This window comes from Triticum urartu, chromosome 2 (genome assembly GCF_003073215.2).
Source record: "Triticum urartu cultivar G1812 chromosome 2, Tu2.1, whole genome shotgun sequence".
Lineage (NCBI taxonomy): Eukaryota > Viridiplantae > Streptophyta > Magnoliopsida > Poales > Poaceae > Triticum > Triticum urartu.
The window spans coordinates 132797190-132814354 of record NC_053023.1 but is presented as its reverse complement, the minus strand read 5'-3'; positions in this window follow the sequence as shown (position 1 = coordinate 132814354).

Genomic DNA, 17165 nt, shown 5'->3' with positions numbered 1-17165 from the left:
CGGGATTGACAGCAATGCCCTTACCAGAGATTACGTGGCCGAGATAGGTCACTTCTGGCAACCAAAATTCGCACTTGGAGAACTTGGCATAAAGGCGGTGCTCTCTGAGTTTTTCTAGCACAAGTCTAAGATGTTCAGCATGATCTTCCTCGTTCTTCGAGTAAATAAGAATATCATCGAGGTAAACCACGACAAACTTATCTAAGTACTCCATGAAGATCGACTTCATCAAGCGAGAGAAAGTAGCTGGAGCATTAGTTAGACCGAAGGACATGACGGTGTACTCATACTGGCCATAACGAGTGACAAAAGCCGTCTTAGGAATGTCCCCATTTCTAATCTTGATTTGGTGGTAGCCTAACCTCAAATCCATCTTGGAAAAGATTGAGGATCCAGCGAGCTGATCATACAAGTCATTGATCCTGGGGAGCGCTTTATCGTGACCAAATTAACGGGACGATAATCTACAACCATCCGGTCCGTACCATCCTTCTTCTTGACGAAGAGAACGGGGCAAGCCCAGGGAGAAGAACTAGGACAGATGAAACCCTTTTGCAAGGACTCATCAAGTTGTTCCTTAAGCTCGGCTAGTTCTAAGGGTGCCATCTTGTAAGGTCTCCTAGAGATTGGAGCAGTTCCTGGGATAAGATCTATGACAAATTCTACATCTCTTTCAGGTGGAATACCTGGCAGTTCCTCTGGAAAGACATCCGGAAAGTCACGGACTACCAGGATATCTTCAAGGTCTGGAAGAGGGTTGGCATTAAGAGAATAGAGTTGACGCTTTGCAACTCTAGTGGAGACAGTGACTATCTTGCCAGATGGATGTATGAGCTGAACAGAACTGGTGTAACAATCAATCTTGGCATAATGAGCTTTCATCCAGTCCATACCCAAGATGATGTTGATATCTGTAGACTTGAGGGCTATAAGTGATGCAAGGAATACAAGTCTGTCAACAAGGATTTCATTACCATGGATTATTCTGGTAGTTTTCCATCTAGACCACGGAGTTTGGATTTCCAGTGGAGTTGGCATATCACAAAATGACATGTGGTGCAAACGAGCATAGCCTTCAGAGATGAAGGAGTGAGATGCTCCGGTATCGAACAGAACTGAAGCTAGATGGCAATTGACAAGGAGGGTACCAAGAACGACATCCGGATCATCATGAGTGTCTTTAGCTGAGATGTGATGCACACATCCACGTTCAGTGGGAGCTGACTTGACACTAATCATCTTGCGTGATGGCTTACCACGGCCAACAGACTTCTCAGGCTGGGGTGGAGCATAGTTGGTTTGAGAGCAGTCACGTGCATAGTGTCCTGGCTCTCCGCATGTGAAGCAAGTCCCTAAGGTGGGACGTGGACCCGCATTGACAAGCGGTCTACCGATAGGCCTAGGTGGAGCATACGGTTGAACTGGGTGAGGCGCCACACAAGATGGCCTCGGTGAATATCCGGGTGGAAGAGCGGAGTTCGGAACCCAAATCCGGCGCTTTTGCGAAGTAGAACCGGAGGAAGAAACCAAATCACGGTTGTGCTTACGAGACTCCTCGTATGTGAGTTGAGTTGTCTCTGCATTAATGGCCTTGTTCACAAGAGCGTGGAATGTATTGCAATGATGCAAGTGGAGATCACGACGCAACTTGGGGTTGAGACCCTTCCGAAATCTAGCCTACTTCTTGGCATCTGTTGACACTTCTTCTGTAGCATAGCGGGCGAGGTTCTCAAACTCTCTACTGTAAGCATCAACAGCCATCTTACTCTGGGTGAAACTACAAAACTCTTCTCTCTTGTGATCAATGAGAGCCTGAGGAATGTGATGCTCGCGAAAAGCCTCAGTGAAATCCTTCCAGGTAGGTATCTGGCCAGCTGGAAGCATAGCCTCATAGTTCTGCCACCAAAGACTACCAGGACCTTCCAGGTGATGAGCAGCATAGGTGACCTTGTCACCTTCAGCTATGCTCGCGGAGCGCAGCTTGTGAGTAATACTACGGAGCCAGTCATCTGCATCGAGTGGTTCAATGGAATGATGGAAGGAAGGTGGTTTCAGACCGATGAAGTCATAGATGGTCGCTGACTCTTTGCACTGGGGTGCGGTGTTCTCCTCGATACGTGCTAAGAAGCGGTTAGACTCATGCTTGTTCCTCTCCATCTCTAACATGAACTCTGCCAATGAAGACTGGTCGGGAGGATCCTCCTCATCCCTACCACCTCCGTGGTTCAGGCAACGAGCAACAGAACTTCGGTTAACTGACGACATCCTGAAGAACCAACCAAGGAAAACAAGGATGGATTCAGCATCATCATAAGGATGTAGAATATAGTACGAGGAAAAATACTATCTCTTGAACTCCTAGGACAATTCCGGCAGCATAACGGCAGTAAAATGCTCAGAATGAGACATCCTGCTAAAATGGGGTAGTAACATACTCAACATCATTACTCAAGGTTCTGAGATATTACTAAACAGGCTACATCGGAGGTACTCAAACTGGGATATGACTCAGATGAACCAAACCTTAGAGACTACGGAGTAGTAACACATGATCCTGATAGACGGAAGAGAAAGCCTAGTTCCTTAACCCCGTAGGAAAGATAGGATGACTCAGATCAGAAGGCATGAGGCATAAGGAGTAAAAAGATCCTTACGTTCCCTTCCACAATCAATTCCCCCATATAGCTAAAGAATTTCTAGACTCAACTTCGACCAGGTTGGCTTGGAAATCCTACAGGCAGTTAGGCTCTGATACCAAAGCTGTCGGGACCCTGATTCTAAGTCACACCGATCTAGCATGTAACACCTCATATCACTTTGCGGCCTCACGCACGGTATCCCCACGGGTGTCGCCTTACCATGGCCCGGGACCGTTTGCGCCTTTTAGCTCACGTATATGATAGTGTCGCTAGCATCCATATGACAGAGAACCCGGGCCGACATGGCTAGTCGTGAACCCAAAGCGGCACTAACCTATGGGAACAGGCATACATGATTCACATCGAGCGTGTCGGTCAGCAGCGTGTGAATCCAGTCTGTAGCACTAGGCTAACAGGACTCCGGGGAACCCGGGCTGTAGCAGGCTAGGCAGGACTCCAGTTGTCACCGCGTGACATTTCCCCGAAGGGACAGACACAGGAACAAAGTGAAACACATGCCGGCCAGTCAAGTGTCCTGAGCAGTAGTGCTGGGCTAGCAGGACTCCGGTGAACCGGGCTATAGCGGACTACTATGGCTCAAGGAAGCACTAGACTACATTTCCCCCATAAGAGAGACTGCCAAGGATAAACAACTAGATTGTCGGATCCCACACATAGCAATACACGTCACACGTACGCATAACATGCAAGTATGTGTTGTACAACATGGCATCACAACATAACACAAACTCATATAGATAAAGGCTCAGAAGAGCCACATAGCATAAATACAAGCAGGGGTCACATGACCCATCATCCAAAGCATACAAGCAACGGAAGCATTACATGTCTGAGTACAGACAACTACAAAAGAAAAGGGCTGAGAAGCCTGACTATCTACAAGACCCTCCCAAGGGTACAAGATCGTAGCTGAGGTAACAAGCTACTCGTCGAAGTCCAGGCAGTACTACTAGTGAGACAGATGTCTCACCTGCAAAACATAAATAAAGCAAATGTGAGTACAAAGGTACTCAGCAAGAATTACATCAAATCCTATCATATATGCATTTGTATCAAGAAGGTAATGTGGGGTTTAGTTGCAGCAAGCCAGCTTTGACTCAGTGGCTATCCTGTTCTACGACAACGAGAAACTTCTTAGAGATGAGGCGGCGCACACGAGTCCACTAATCACCACATTAATACACTACTATGGATTAATCCTCGTCTTCCTACGAGAAGGCCATCCATAGCACTCACACTTATCTTGAGCATTTTAGAGTATCCTCTTTAAGTTGTCTATGTACCACGTAAGCATCCAAGAAGTCCATAACCGAGGACACGGCTATTCGAATAGATCATGATAACCCTGCAGGGGTGTACTTCATCACACACGCTCTCACCACTTATCACCATATACACGTCATATATCTCGTCAACCTTCAAGCGGAAGCCTGGCGAGTGTGTCGGCCACGACCTGACTAACCACGCAAGACTCTAGTCCAGGTTTATCGCCTATTCGGGTTCCATCCGCAAGGAGATCCGGCCGGGGTGTCGCTCACGGCCCCAAACAATGTGTACAGGGTTCCCGAGCCCACCATCCGGGTGCCACTCGGTACACCGGGCCACGGTGCCTAGTCCGTCCCAAGTCCACCCTGCCGGGTGCCACTCGGTAGAAAAATAGCACTACCTACAAACACCAGAAACTAGTTGCAACTCCTGGACAGAGATCAAGTTGGTTAATAAGTCGAGAGGGGTCGAGTTACCGGAACCCAATGTGTGGTAGTAGCTAGTCATTGGACAACTTACACAGAACTCGGTTCTTAAGGACGGTCCCAATGAGACAACCCACCATGTACTCCTACATGGCCTCTCACCGCTACCTTTACCAAATCGTGTTCACACGCTTAACTCTCGGCATCAGAACATAGCATAACACTCCAATCCATTCCCAATGAATCAGACCTAACACAACTCTAAGCAATAGCAGGCAGGGCATGGTAGGAACACAACATGGCTCAATCAATTCCTACACATGCTAGTGGGTTTTAACTATTTACTGTGGCAATGACAGGTCATGCAGAGGAATGGGTTCAACTACCGCAGCATAAAGTAGCAGTTGAATCATTGTTGTCCTAATGCAATAAATGAGAGCGGGAGCGAGGGAGTGGGATTGTATCGGAATGAACAAGGGGGGTTGCTTGCCTGGTAGATCAACAAGGGGCACTGCTCCTCAGACAGGTACTCTGGATCGGTCTCCGGAGCAGGACCTATCGAGAAGGAACGGTGTCGGCAATCAATACACAATCATATGCAACAATATGATGCATGAAGATGGCATGAATATGTGATGTTGTTTGAGGTAATGCAACTAGTATTCAAATTGAATGAAGTCCATTTGAACCAAGGGTTCAAATGCAACTCCAAATTAAGCTCTTATATATGCCATTTATATGTTTTCACCTATACAGCAGGTATAAGTTGTTTTTTCATGCATGAAACTGGTACAGATGGAAAGATTGTATTTTTCTGATAATTTTTCATATATAAATTATTTAAATCTGAGCTACGGTTGAATTTCTACGAATTTTTGAAGTTTATATCATTTTCTGGAATTTCCTGATTTATTTTAATACCAGAAAATGATATATTGCGTCAGCATGACAGCAGCATTGCGTCAGTAGGTCAAAGGAGCTGACTGAGTCAAACCTGACATGTGGGGGCCACACGTCAGTGACCGGTTAGTTAACAGGGGGTTAGTTTATCCTAATTATAGAATTAGTGGCGTAGGGGCCCACTGTCAGTGTCATCAGCTAGTTAAGTTTAATTAACATCTAACTAAAATTAGCAGGGGCCTGGCCCACTTGTCAATGACCCTGGGTGGTCAAACCCCAGGTCAACTGGGGGTTAGACCGGTCAACCTCACCGGCGTTTAGCCGCCGGCAAGGCCGAACGCGGCGGAGGGGCTCGGGATCTCCATTCCGGTGACCAAAAGGACGGTGGAGAGCACCGGGGCGTAGCCCGTGCTCTCCTGCATCTAGTGGGATAGATAGGAGGAGGAGGGGTGGCCGAAGCTCGCCGGAGCGAGGCTCGCGGCGGCGGCCGGAGCACGGCCAAGTGCGGGCGAGGGCCGCGGTGCATGGGGAGGCGAGCGGAGAGGCTCTACGGGTTCCTGGCGTCACCAGGAGCACGATGACGTGCGCGGGTGCGGCTGGCTCGGCCCCTGGCCACGGTGGCGCCATGGTCGGCGGCGAGGAGCTCGCGGGCGCGGTGGTTGAGCTAGCTGGACGGGGCAAACGAGCACGGGGAGGAGGGGGAAACGAAGTAGAGCTCACGGCGCATCCAGCGGAGGCGTCAGCGAGCTCGGGGAAGCACTGGTGCGGCCGGAGCACCGTCGGCGATCTCGGGCAACCGGTGCGAAGATGATGGCGATGGCAGCGATGGAGGACGTCCGGAGGTGCGTAGCTCGGCGAGGAGGTAGAAGGCGACGTGGCGAAGCTTTTGGGCACAACGGAGGGACGAGGGGACTACGGTGGCTACGACGGCGACGAGTTGCGGCGACGGCAGCGCTCGGTCGCGGGGAGAGGGAGGAATCCAGGGGAGGAGGGAGAGCGAGAGAGAGTGCGAGAGGTCCGGGGCGGCGCGTGGCGTCGTCCAGGACGGCCAGGGCGTCGGGGGAGAGGCCAGGCAGGCAGTAGCCGTGGCGCGCATGCGCGCGGCGTGCGGCGATCACGTGCCCTGTCCCTCTGGCGCGAGGAGGGGGACGACTGGCGTTGCCAGTCGGCTGGGCCGGCCTGTTGGCCACTGGGCCAGGCCGGGCTGCACAGGGAGGTAAGTGCAGGTGGGTTTTCTTCCCTCTTTGTTTCTATTTTCTATTTTCTTACATTTGTTTTGATTTAATAAAAATTATTGGAAAATATTTATCCAACGCAAATAATTACTGGATTAATTCCAAATGCCCAAAATAAATACTTGTGAGCTCCTGAAGATATTGGTTTGATTTTTATCTCTGTCCAATATTTTCAGAGAGCAACATGAGCATTTTCTTGGACCCTTTTGGAGCAATTTTTACTTGGATCGTTTTCAGAAATGATTCTGAGGGTTTCACAAATCCCCATTTCAAATTTAAATGGAGTTTAAACATGATGCAAGCATGAAGGGCTAGCCTAGGTCATACCATAACTAGGGATGCGACAGTGGCGGTACGCAGAAGGCTAAACCAGCCTCCGGATCATGACTCGTCACCAGGCTGGGTTTAAGGCTTTGGGTCGTCCTGCGCTGGTGCATCTTCCTCCTCTCTACCCAGTGGTTGGAAGTCAATGGTTGCCCAATCGATTCCAGTTAAGGCTTGGAACACAGCTTCATCACTTATAAGGTTTGAAGGGTCAATGTCAGGGGCATAGGTGTGCTTACGGATTGGAGGCATAAGATCTTCTACATCATGTGTTGGCGCAGGAAGTCTTTTATGATCAGAGTCATAAACCGGCTGATAGTGAGAGAGATCTGTTTTTGCGGGCAATTTGCTCGCTATGGGGCGCATTTCTTTTGTCAGCCTCCGAAGATCATCATTGTTAAACTCTGAGCCGTCCTCTTTTATGCTAGGATAGCCTCAACCGATATCCGACGAGTCAAGATCCGGTATCCATGCCTTAGCCCGCATTAGTGCAGTCAGCGCACCTGCCCTTGCACCTGATCTCTTTAACTCGTCCAAATGGGTAGGTAACATTAACAGTTTTTCAATGGTCTCCTTTATCAAAGTTGGAGGTGGTTTGTTATGCGCAGCAGTGCAAATGGCCCGTTGAGCTCCGGAATATAACTGCTCTATCAGAGTATAGGCAGCCTTCAGCTTCATCCGCATGTCAGAGCCCAGGTGGGTAATGCGGGTTCCTGTGTCATTACAAGCATCAGTAAACCGACAACCGATGAGATAATGTATATTGCAAAGCTTCAGGTGAGGTCCTTACAAAAAACAGCAGAGGTCATGGCATTGATCTGCCACTTTACACCGGTCAGCTCTTCGACCACCGGTTTAAGGGCCGCCTCTGCATCTTCGACCCTCTTTTGTAAATCGGCTTTCTCTATGCCCCTGTCTGCCTGTTCCTTCTTCAAAGTTTCCTTCAGCTTCTCCATGGCGGCTAAGGCACTGGTCAATTCTTCTTTGGCTTTGGAGGTCTCTGCTGGTTGGGTTTTGATATTTTCGTGAAAGTCAGCAATTTGGGCTTCCTTTTTGCTCAGCTCAGCCTATAAGAGAAAGACATATTATGAGGTATCAGTGACATTTGGAAGTCCCAAGCACATAACAAGTTATACACTTGGCACTTGGGGGCTAATGCCTATTTGCTTGATCATCAGAAATTTTTTACAAGTCCCAAGCACAATACAAGTATTATTCTTGACACTTGGGGGCTAATGTACGTTTTCTCAAAGTAACATTAGTTAAAGTCCTGGTTCAGGTTGGGAAGATGAACCGGCCCTTGGGGACTACACGGGCGGAAGTTCAAAGATTACAACGTTAAAGTACTAGTTCATTTGAAAAAGATAAATTGGTCCTTGGAAGATAAGCATGCAGAGTGGCGACATTGCAAAGTCACGGTTTATATGGGCATCATAAATCGGCCCTCGGGGGCTACTGGAGTCGGTACTAAAAACTTGGACATAAAAGAGAAACAGTTATGAAGTTACCTCATATCGCTCCTTCATCAGATTCACTAAACCGGCTTTGTAGTCATGGTTTGTGTACAGACGGTTTAAGAAACCATAATGAAGTTCTTGGGCGTTGAGGTGGGCGTAGCTTGACAAGTCTGTGGTCCACTTGCCTTTGCCCATAACAGAGAGTTCCTCCTTAGCGCTATGCTTTGATAATGCAACAGGATTGCCAGGAGTGGTGTGGCCAACACCAGTAATTACAACATCATCTTCCTTGTCACCAACAGCCTTTACCGGAGTCGATGATTCATCAGTAGCCTTAACTGGACTTGATGGTCTATTATCAGTTCGGACCAGGCTTACCGGTTTATCAGTATGACCTGTTGCATCAACTTTTGCTGGTTCAACAAAATCATGGTCCTAAAGGGGTGGATCATTAGGCATGGCATCAGCATTGGTTCTTTCCAATTCTGAAGTTCCCTCTGGTTCAACAACCACATGGTCATCAGACGGTTTATCTACACGAGCCTTCTTGCAGGGTCTGGCCTTGGCTCTGAAAGAAAAAGATACAAAGGTTAGTATAACATGTAAATATAAATCGTCAAAAGGAGTAGGTTTAAAGTGTTTACCCGGGAACATTTTTAAGTGGAGGGAGCTGTGTGGCTGTAGACTCGTCGTATGATGAAAGAGGCGTTCCCTGATAATTTGAATCAGATGGATTAAGAGGCTGTCGAAAATAACCCACCTTGGGATAAGAAGTATCGAAAGTGTTCGAGACCTCAGATCGATGCTTCCGAACCGGCGTGTTCGGTAAACCGGCCGAAGTGACTACTTGACCGCTATGCCGGGTTGTGCGGCGAGCTTCGTGCTGCTGCTTCTTCAAAAGAAAGTTTGGGTCCAAGTAAGCTAGGGGGTGAGAAAATCTTACTTTCCGGACTGCTTGACGGATTTTTTGTGTTGGTAGAGTGTCTGAACCGGAGGAAAGGATAATTACCTCTGCGTCATCAGCTTGGCTGCCTTCGGCGTCATCCTGATAATGATCATTGTCAATGAGGTGTATGAAAAATGAACCAAGAGAGTCAAGTTCTACCTCTGTGTCTGGGTCATCAAGGTTTAACCCGATGGGTTCAACTCCCTTTTTCTTGGCAGGTCTTTTAACAATCTTTGTCTTTGGTCAAGGGGTCTTGGCCGGGTTTTCCTGTGGTTTCTTCTTCTAGAATGGGTCGTCACCCTATTAAAAGATTGACAGAAGATATAAAATATTACACAAATAAGAATATCAAGCACAAGCAGGAGTAAGGTAAGTCTTATAGCTGGCGGTTTATTGGAAATGCGGAAGGGACTAAGCCCTGTTTTGCTGCAGACAACCACCGGTTCATCCAACATCTTCTTAACAGATTCAATAACTTCAGCCTCTGTTAGCTGAATATCAATGTGTCGTTGAGGATCTTTTAAGTCCCCTGTGTACTGACACATTAAACCGGAGCGGCGGCTTAACGGTAAAATACTCCAAGTTATCCAGCAACGAGCAAAATCAACTCCTGTCAGACCGTTAGCCATAAAGGCTCTGAGCTTGGCAAGTTGTCGAGCGTATGTGGACCGTTCCTTGGCAGTCAGCCGTTGTGGAAGTGGGTGCGTGTTGGTAAGCCGGTGAGCACGGTAACCCGACAGAGGGTTCTCATCTTCAGGGAAAGTATCCTTGCAGTAGAACCAAGTCGGGTTCCAATTCTTAGGATGACTGTGAAGTTTGGCATGAGGAAATATGACGTCCTCCCTTTTCTGAATGGAGACGCCTCCAAGTTCAGTGTTGGGCCCGTCTACAAATTCAGTACGATGGTTTAAATAGAAAAAATCCCAGAACAATTCAACAATTGGCTCTTCTTGCAAATGGGCCTCAGAGAACACTTGAAAATGGCAAATATTGGACACAGAGTTAGGTCCAATGTCTTGGGGGTGGATTTGGAAGCTGGCAAGCACATCACGGAAAAACTTGGACCCGGGTGGTTTAAAACTATGGCTCATGTGATCAACGAATACCACTATCTCGCCATCCTTGGGGGTAGGAGGATTTTCTGGGCCGAGAACTCGCCATTGGATTTTGCTTTGTTTTGGTCAAGCACCAGTTCTGACGCATCCATCTAGCTGTTCTTCAGTAATGCGGGAAGGGACCCAGTTACAAGCATAGAACTGTTTGACCATTTCGAATAAGGAGCTGGAAAAGATTGATGCCGGTTTAAGACTCATTATTAGCAAGCATAAAGCATAGAAGGTTAAGGAAAAAGCATTCAAGCATGCAAAATTGTTAAACCGGAGTCTGACAATGGAGGAGGTGCAAAGATAAATGAACCGACGGTTTAAGAGGGGACTAATGGTACCTACTGGATTATCAAATTTTTCAAAAAGCTAAACCTCCTATATTGGTATGAAAGGTACAGATCTAAAATACCTAAGTAAGGGAAAAAAGTTTCACAAATTGGTATGATAATTTCAGATTTGCGGTGCGACAGAAAACTAGAATATATTAAGACCTAAACTTCAGGTGCTTGAGCGGTTCATCAGGATCAGATGAGTCTTTCTATATGAAGGGGATGCTCTAATGAAGAAAAAGGAGCGCTAACTACAAAGGCACCGGAAAATATCAGATCTAGCTTTCCATTTGTGCTACTGAGAAGAACAGGGAAGAACAGCTCTAGAACTTCGAGGAACTCCGATGAGTACAAACCCTAAGGATAAGGTCTAGGGTGGAAGGAGAGAAGGCTTACCAGTGTTAGAGGAACAGCGGAGAAGCGCCGCGGCTTTCTGGTACGATCAGGGTGATGCAGCGGTCGTTGTTGGGGCAGATGCGAAGGTCGACGGCGGCGGCAGAGCTCCAACATTCGGGAGACGCAAGGAAGAAGACAATGTGAAGCGGCACGAAGGGAAAAAAATGAAAAGGACCCCTCGACCTTATTTATAAGGTGAATGGATAAACGACATGTGCGGAAATCGAGGAGCCCAAAAAATGGGTATACAGCAAGGTTGTTGCCTCGATTGTTGGAGGATCATTAATGAAGGGTATCTTCGGTTTTAATACATAGATGACGTCATGGCGGTTTATCATGATCCTGGAAGATGACGTCATGGTGGTTTATGAGACTTACATGAAGGTGCTGAAGAAGAAATTTTCCCAAGTATTGAAGATTGACATGAACCAGTTCAAATCAATCTGTGGCCTAATGTTGGGGATATTACTACTGGGCATAAACCGGATAGGAGAGGCCGGGTTATCCCCATAAATGAGTTATTATATTTTAAGCCCATGAAGACAAAGATGGTGGCGCTTTATGAAGGCCTAGGGCCCAAAGGCAGATTAAGGCCTATAGAGATAAACCGACATTGATATGTAAACTTGTGATGTAAGATAGAAAGAGTAGAGACTGAGCCGGACACGTTTATGAGACGGCCTCGGGATTCTGTAAACCAACGGGCGTCAACCTATGTATATAAAGGGACGACCCGACGGCGGTTTAGGAACAACAAACAAGAACTCAAGAGCCAGGCAAAGCGGATTCGCTCCCTGGTCATCGAAACCCAAGCAATTCCATCGCACCTAGACGTAGGCTTTTACCTTCACTGTAAGGGGCCGAACCAGTATAATTCTTTGAGTCCCTTGTCCGCTTTAACCCCTTTAAGCTAACCCATCACGATGGCTCCACGACTAAGTCCTTTCACGAGGACATCTGCCGTGACAATTCCACGACAGGACGCGAAAGCAGTGGCCAGATACAACCGAGGACATCAGCCTCGACTACAATCATCCGGATACCTCGGTAAGCACTCGACTCTTGAACATAGCTTAGTTGATTATCCCGTATCGGTATACTGAGAAATCTGTCTTTGACCAAGGATGGATAAAGAAGGCAGAACGAATTAAGTGTTCGGCTCCGCTTCCCGAAGACTCAGCGGATCCTGTGTTAACAAGGATGCTGGCCCCGGTGCCGTATCAAGTGCCGACGAAGGAGGACAAAGAGGAGGGCAAAAGGCTAGGGGTGGCTCCCACTCCAAAGATACACCGGACGCTATATCCGGGGAGACCAGAACTCCTTCTTCTGAAGACGAAGGGGAAGAAGAAGATGATATCCCTTCTCCCCATGGGAAGAAAAGGACCACCTCCGAAGGTTTGAAGGTGGAGGCTTCCAAGAGAGGGAAAATGTCCCTATCAGACAGTTCGGGTTCAGAAGACGACGTTGCCACACAGTTCCTCCGTAAGGACAAGCCTTTCGCCGAATCGTAAGTGAACAAGTGTATTCTAGACATATCCCGTTCTTTTCAGGTCACAAGGGTAACATCTTAAATATATGTTTGCAGTCCGGCCCGCAGTCTTCCTCAACAGTCCTCCTCCTCAGGTGACCTGCTTTCGGAGATGATGGAAAGCGAGACGCCTCCACATGCTTCCTCGCCCCTTAGGGCGGACAACTTCAAGGTGTCATCCCAGAGGGTCTCCCCCGATCATCAAGTGGCGCGGGGGACAATGAAGGCAGCGCCCGAAGGTGATACTTCGGTCGTCAAGGGTCCGGGGTGTGCAGCCCCTACGGGGACCAACAATAAAGGCCTCGGACTATCCGGTTTACAGCCGAAGACGACTCTAGGGTCGAGTGAACATATCCCTTCGAAGGGAGTTCGTACTCCTGCAGCCGCTTCCAGGAGTCCGGAGGCGCCGGATACATTAATGGGCATGTTGCAGAATGCACCCATCTCAGAGGAACATCGTACCTTAATGGGTATGGTAGTTGAGAGGATTTTGTCCGCAAGAAGCGGATTGAGTGAAGCCTTCATGGGCCTGCTAAGAGGCTTTGAGGTATGCAATGTAATATCTTAACCACTCTTTACATGCAGAATGTGCCTGTCTATAGATAGTAGCCCCTGAGACTCTGGTCAGCTTTCACAGGGAGGCGATCAGAGGATCAAAAAGATATGCTCAGGAAATGACATGATTACTTTGAAAACAGGCTAGTATGTCAATGGCGACTGCCCATGCTGCGGAAGCTGCAGATTTAAAGCAGAAACTTGAGTCAGCGGATGAGGACATTACTCTTATTAACAGGCGGATTGACGAGGCACAAGGTATGTTTTGGGGCAGTCAGTTTATGCATGTATACTAATATGAGCATGAAGCTGGAAAGTATATACTGGGACATGCATAATTGCAGATGGTGCTGCTGCGGTTGAGACCCTTCGGGCTGAACTTGCCCGGGCCAAGGAGCAAGCTAGAGTGAGCAATGCGGGTGTCAAGAAGGCATCTGTTAAGTTAAAGGCCGAACAACCCGCTCGACGCTAGTGCGAGGAGAGAATATCTATCATGGCGCGAGAGCTGAAGGATGCCACTAGGTAATGCGAATCACTCGAGAAGGATAACAAAGCCAAGGCAACCGAACTCAACAAGGCTTTACAAGAGGCGGGAGAGGCACGGTCCGAGTCTAGAGCGGCTTGGGAGGAGATCCGGCAAGCTGGGGACATAGCGGCTGGTAAGCCCTTTCCATTACAGACTAAATTCGGCGACCCAAAGTATGCCCTGCTTAATCAATTTTGGAGTTCTCCAGACTCATTCTTGGACCCGCCGAAGAGTGTCGCTGATGCGGTGCAATTTTATCAAGCGCAAGACGGATGTGCAGTGGAGAAGCTTTTCTGGTCACAGTTCAACGTGCCAAAGCGGCCGTCGTTGCTGCACGAACAAATGGCCCAGTGGGCCGAGCTCCACAAGGTGTCCGGAGCTGCCATGAATGAAGTTGTGGCTCGGCTATGGCCAACTGAGCCAATTCCGAATAGTTATTTCGGTTTGATGCAGTGACTTGTTGATGCGGTGCCGCGTATCGGCGCCGTTAAACGGTCAGCGTGCATTGAAGGTGCATGGATGGCCTTTGCCTGCGTCAAGACGTACTGGGCGAAAATGAAGGTCGCCGATGTTGCGGCAATCAGTCCACCCGAGGGCAAGGACCATCGCACGCCGGAGCATTATTTTGAAGATGTCCTAGACGGCGCCCGCTTGATAGAGGGTCAGTGCTCGAAGAATATTATGTTCAAGTGAATGTATCGGAATTGTGATAACAAATATTATGATATATTAAGGCCGTGTTATATTTATGCCTTTTGCCTGAAAGGCATATCCTCCTGTGCGGCCATTTTTTTATAATATGAAGGTTTGCCAGTCGGCGGCTTCAGCCCCCTCGCATATAATGCGGGGGTGTTCGAAATAGAAACTGACTACACTTGACCCAACGTCTTGGTCCGTGAAGGAGGTGTCAGTGCAGCGAACTAGGCAATCGGACTATAGGGCTTTAACACCTTCACTTAGCCATAGGAGTTTGATGGTGGATCTATGATATATCCCCTTGTATGTACGCGGTTATCCGAATACGGCTGCGCTACATATGTGACCGGAAAATGGTCCTTCATGTTATACGGAAGAAATCGCAAAAGATTTTAATAAGTCGCCGAGTGGTTGACCAGATCTCGCCGTATCATGACTGTCAGTTTTCGGCTTTCTCTACTGAGGTGCTTAACCAGGTGAACCGGAAACACAATCGCAGTAATTCTCCCTTTACTACCCTAGCCGATAGAGCGGAGGTGTATATGTGAAACCACCGAAAAGGTAAAATACAGTTCTATGAGGAAAAAATAAGTACTGAAGACGGATTATGTCCACCAGAATCTGATTGATACGTCGAGCACAATCTTACAGATTATAACACCTCTACCCGGGTCATTTTACATGCCAGGGGTCGAAGGCTGAGGAAAAAGGCTATATCCAGGTTTTAAATAGAGTGTTTGGTCTACAAAAAATCTTTTGGACCTCCTGTCGCACGTCTGTGCTGCCTTTGCCTTAGCGAAGAGGATTCCTTAAAAGGAGCCATCTTTGGTTGCCTGGAAGAAACTAGGCTCCGAAAGAGTCCTTGCATGTCCATAGGACGAGCAGGTTTTGATTCATCTGTGACAAAAGATAAGAAATAATTTAAAAAGAAGGGAGAAAAGCTGTAGGAGGACGAACCGTGTTGTAGGTCTGTCCGCATTGTGCCTCCGCCGACTACCAAGGTATTTTAAGTGCATAATTATGCATGCATGATGCGAACTTCGCGGGCATATGCGGCGAACGACGGAGGCGGAACTGCTAATCCAGCTCGAAAATTGATCGGTCTTGTGCAGTAGAGGCTGGTGGCTTAATGGTCGATAAGTTATGCGGTTTTAACGAGTCCGCTTTGTACTTCGGCTGTGATGGCCGTGGTATACTCCTCAGAATGGAGGGTGTGTTCCGTGTTTCCATTGATCGCTATGATGCTGCGTGGACCGGGCATCTTAAGATTTAGATAGGCGTAGTGTGGAACCACATTGAAACGAGCGAACGCGGTCCGCCCAAGCAGTGCATGGTATCCACTACAGAACGGAACAATATCGAAGATCAATGCTTCGCTTCGGGAGTTGTTCGGCGAACCAAAGACGACTTCCAGTGTGATTGAGCCCGTATAGTGAGCTTCTTTGCCAGGTATTACGCCTTTGAAGGCAGTTGTGGTGGGCTTGATCCTTGAGGGATCAATGCCCATTTTGCGAATAGTGTGTTGATAGAGCAAATTAAGGCTACTGCCGCCGTCCAAAAGGACTTGTGTGAGATGGAACCATTGATGATTGGGTCGAGGACCAAAGCTGCCGAACCTTTGTGACAGATACCTGTTGGGTGGTCATTGCGATCAAAAGTGATCAGATAGGCTGCCCATGGGTTAAATTTTGGTGCGACCGGTTTTATGGCGTAGTCGTCTTGCGGTACGCGTTTGCGCTCCCTCATAGGGATATGCATCACATATATCATGTTTACTATTTTTACTTCGGGGGGAAATTGCTTTTGTCCCTCGGTGTTTGGCTGGCGAGTCTCCTCGTCTTCGCTGTCACTAGGCGGCCCCTTCCCTTTGTGTTCGGCGTTGAGCTTGCCTGCTTGTTTGAAAATCCAACAATTTCTGTTGGTATGGTTGTTGGGTTTGTCAGGGCTGCCATGAATTTGACAGGGCCGATCCACTATCCTGTCTAAATTGGATGGGCCATCTTTGTTTGCCTTGAATGGCTTCTTCCGTTGACCGGATTTGGAACCACCCAATCCGGCGTTGACTGCCGTGTCTTGGGTTCCTACATTATTGTTACGACGCTTGTTTTTATTGCGTCGAGGCTTGCCATTGGCGTCCCTGACCTCAGAGGTGCCAGGATCGCTGGTGCTATTGTTTCGGCAAGCCAGCCAGCTGTCCTCTCCCGCGCAGAAGCGGGTCATCAGTGCGGTAAGAGCTGCCATAGACTTTGGTTTTTCTTGGCCGAGGTGACGGGCCAACCATTCATCTCGGACGCTATGTTTAAAAGCTGCTAGGGCTTCGACGTCCGGATAGTCGACGATTTGGTTATTTTTAATTAAGAACCTAGTCCAGAGCTTCCTCGCGGACTCTCCGGGCTGCTGGATGATGTGACTGAGGTCATCGGCATCTGGAGGCCGGACATATGTACCTTGGAAGTTGTCGCGAAAGGCGTCTTCCAGGTCTTCACAGTTGCCAATAGAGTTTTTTGGGAGGCTGTTTAGCCAATCCCGGGCTGGTCCCTTTAATTTTAGTGGGAGGTATTTGATGGCATGAAGATCATCACCGCAGGCCATATGAATATGGAGAAGAAAATCCTCAATCCATACCGTGGGATCTGTTGTTCCATCATACAATTCGATATTCATGGGTTTGAACCCTTCTAGGAATTCATGTTCCATTACTTCATCAGTGGAGCAGAGGGGGTGTGCGGCGCCTCTATATCGAGCCAAGCCGTGACGCAGCTCGGATGGAGTCCGTCTGCGGTTTTCGGCCCGGGCGTGATTATGCTTGTCACGTC